Here is a 4186-nt window from a genome sequence, read left to right on the forward strand (position 1 = left end):
GAATTTTTTTTTTTACATGGTATGTAAATCCATTATTTACAAGTCACTTGGAAAATCGCAAGCTGTCGAACAGCTTGTTCTTCGTCTCGACACGATGGGACTGGTGATTTTCTTGCTAGAATTACGGTGTTTATGTTTGTTTCTTTCTTCGGCATATTAAAAAGTCACGAGTAAGAGTTTGTTCTATACATATATATATACATACATATACATATTATATATATATGTAAGTATGTATGTCTATATGTGCGCACGCGCGTATATGATTGCTTTCTGTTCTAAAGTCTATTCAGTCAGGGTCACCAGGATACAATCAACGGCCATAATACACCTTCAATGAATGACTAACATACACGCATATTCGAAACCGTAACACCCACCCATTTATCACGAGGTGGAAGAGGAGAGCGTGTGTGAACTATAACAAAAGATCAGTAGTTGAAAACCACTGCGTTGTCCTAGAAAGAAAAAAAAAACATTACCACCCACGAAAAGCAGATGATTTTACTATTCAAGGTGGGGAAAAAAGTGTGTGAAAGACAGAAAACTTATTTAACTTCAGCCAAACTATGCAAACGTCAAGAAAATAGTAACAAATGTCTCCCTGGCTCCGATGTGTCTCTTGACGGAAAAAAAGACTTAATTCTTGATAGAACGCCAATCGATACACAAGTAAACATTCTTACTTGATCCAAGTTCTTATTTCTGGCAGATCGGTGAACTGACGCAAAAGACAGTCTCTGCCCAGAGACACGCACAAAAACGAAAAACAAAAGAACAGAAAAGCAGCAGTAAATTTGAACTCGTAACTCATAAAGCCTATAATCCAATACTTTATTCATTCCGTCCACGTCTCCCCACCTGGGAAGGGGAGTGCCTATGGGTGCTAACTTTTAACAAATTCATAAAGAATATGATTTCAAATGGGTGAACCGGAAACACTTATTTTAACTACGTGTTAAGTCTCATACAAAAAGACCGTGGGGCTCTCTCGAGCAAAGTCATTTTTGTCTTGTCTTCTTCCTGCAGATCGCTAATTAACAAGGCAAAACAAAATTTCAACAACTGGCAAGTGTAATCAATTTAGAAATTCGGCTTGCCAGGAGGTTAATTTATACTCAACATGTAACCGACGGGGTACTCCGTCGGTTACAAGTGTTCCAGTTGATTCGATCGCCAGAACAGCCTGTTCGTGAAATTAACGTGCAACTGGCTTAGCACTCCGCAGACACACACACACGGACCCCTTAACTTAGTTCTTAGGGAGATTCAGCGTGACACACCGAAAGCAACAAGGTTTGGCCCGCAGAACTACAGACTGCAACTCATTCTCAGTGGGCTGGGGGGGGGCAAAACATGAAACACTCGCGACCCGATGATCGGGAGCCGAACACAGCCACCGCTAAACTACCAGCTCTCCCTCTCCCTCCCTCTCCCTCTCCCTCCCTCCCTCTCCCTCTCTCTCAACTGTTAAACCACAAATGATAGCTTTGTGGTATTTAGTGAAGTATTGTTGTCTACGAGTGGAACATTTCATTGTTATTACACCGAACCCTTCCTAACCTAACTTCAGAACTTAGGTAAATACAATATGTTCCCTTAAAGTATTTAGTGATAACGACACACTAAAATGGACTGGTCAGTTGGGTCACATTGTATGCATGTGTGCATATATAACAGAGGGGCTCAAACATTTTGGGCTACTGCACTCCCCTCATGGCCATATAATACCCTCAGCGCCCTCACCCCTATTTTATGTACAAATAAATATTCTATATTTTACTCATATTATATTATGAATCATTTAATATAATATTATATAATTTGTATACAATACAATAATAAATATGGCAGTCCTGGTTTAGGACTAATGTTGCTGTAATTTAACCCCAGGAGACATCGTCTCCAGCTGGCTATACGACACAATCTATGTCCTTACGTTTTGAAACAAGGGAATCTAGCTGAGTGGGGGTGCTAGATTGAGTCGTATAGCCAGCTGGAGACTGTCTCCTGGGGCTAAATTACAGCAACGTTCGTCCTAAACCAGGACTGCCAGGTTATGTTGGCAAACAATCTTTACTCCAAAATACTGTTGCTGAATATCTCTCGTTTGAGATTTATAAATAGTAATTTGCTAATATTATAATAAATTCATAGCTCATAGCATCCCCTTCCTCCAAACGCCTCCTTTTTCTCTACAGCACCCGCCTGGACCATCTCAACGCCCACTGGGTGGGGGAGCAGTAGTACCCACTTTGAGAACCTATGATATACAATAATGAAAATGATGTTGAAACCAATATAGCTGTTTGAACCATGACAGAAGCACACGAGATAGGAGTATCTCGGTTCTGTCTCAAACAATTTTGTTACAGCCACTATCAAAATTGATATGATAAGACTCTTCACCACAAACCAACAATTTCTGAGTTGAAAATCCTGTAACAGATATCAAAATGACCAAGGTCAATAAAAAATTTTTAAAAACCACTTGAACTCAGATCAAACTCACAAATATTTGAAATAAAGAAAGGCATGTAAAAAGTACTGAGCACCATTCAAGTATAATCAGTGCCAGTGCAACCTGACTGGCCCCTGTGCCAGTGGCACATAAAAAACACCCACTACACTCTCAGAGTGGTTGGCGTTAGGAAGGGCATTGAGCTGTAGAAACCTTGCCAGATTAATTTGAAGCCTGGTGCAGCCTCCTAGCTTGCCAGACCTCAGTCAAACCGTCCAACCCATGCCAGCATGGAAAGCTGACGTTAAATGATGATGATATATCTGTGTTTGTCCTTGACCACTGCTTGATCACCAGTGTTAGTGAGTTTTACATCCCTGCAAGAGCGGTTCAGCAGGCTTTAAAAAAATATTGATGTCGGTTCATTCAACTAAAATTTTTCAAGGCAGTGCCCCAGTATGGCCACAGTACATTGACTGAAACAAGCAAAAAGATAAAAGGAAAGATAGTAAAGGTTTCTAATTTAGGGAGAAACCAACAATTTGAGGGGAGGACTATAATCAATTATACTGACACCAATACGTGACTGGTACTTTATTTTATAGACCCTGGGGAGATGAAGGACAAAGTTGGCCTCAGCAGGATTTGAACTTAGACTGGAAAGAGCTGAAAAAACTACCCCAAGGCATTCTTCCAGCCAGGGCTGTGGAGTCGAAACAAAACTTTGACTGACTCCTCTACTAGTGGCACCGCTGACTGACTCCTCTTTATGTAATTAAGTGATTCTGGTCTACATATCTCATAAAGCATACACTTTACTTTGAGTAGGTCTATATGTTAGAACTGGTTTATATTAAAGAATAAAGATATTGGGAGTCGGAATCAGAGTTGATATAGTTTTACCGACTCCGACTCCAGCTACCCCTTAATTGTTTCCAATTTCGATTCCACCGCCCTACTTCCAACATGAAAGATTTTGCCAAGTGCCTGCTGTTTAAATTCTAGCAAGGTCAACTTTACCTTTCATCATTTCAAAGTCAATGAATTAACAGCCGACGGCAGCAGCAGACTGACGGAATTATTAGAGCATCACACAAAATACTTTGTGGCATTTATTCCAACTCTTTGCTTTTCTGATAGCAACAACAGTGACAGCAGTGGTGCCAAGCGGTGTAACAGGCCTTACCCTCTCTTCTGGACAACATTGGCGATGCGCAGAGGAGGGACTTACTTGCATGCAAGGGCAACTACCAGCCTTCCAATAAGAATTTTATAAAAACCTATTTGCACCCATGCTAATTCCATAATCTCACAACACACACTATTCAAACAGGGAATTTTTTTTTTTCTCATAGAAATTAACATAATGCTTAATTTTCAGATATTGATTATATTGGACAATCACTAAAACACATTTGCAAAAAGTCTACATCTACCTTTATCTGTTCTTCACAATATGCTTTTGTAGTCAGGTTTTCTCTTTTCTCTACTGCTACTATTATCATCAGCCAGACATTTGTTTTGTGTAGTTTAGTAACAGATAGGCGTAGTGGTGGCTGTGTGGTAAGTAGCTTGCTTATGAATCACATGGTTCCAGGTTCAGTCCCACTGCGTAGCACCTTGGGCAAGTGTCTTCTACTATAGCCTCGGGCTGACCGAAGCCTTGTGAGTGGATTTGGTAGACGGAAACTGAAAGAAGCCCATCGTATATATATATATATATAT

The 4186-nt window shown here is 40.3% G+C and overlaps 1 protein-coding gene across 2 annotated transcripts in view; it reads right to left on the bottom strand.

The window, feature by feature from the left end:
* The window catches only part of LOC106884241 (solute carrier family 35 member F5), a 109595-nt gene that overhangs the window by 67396 nt on the left and 38013 nt on the right, over window positions 1-4186 (bottom strand). The window lies entirely within an intron of this gene.

Source organism: Octopus bimaculoides, chromosome 2 (assembly GCF_001194135.2).
Source record: "Octopus bimaculoides isolate UCB-OBI-ISO-001 chromosome 2, ASM119413v2, whole genome shotgun sequence".
Taxonomy (NCBI): domain Eukaryota; kingdom Metazoa; phylum Mollusca; class Cephalopoda; order Octopoda; family Octopodidae; genus Octopus; species Octopus bimaculoides.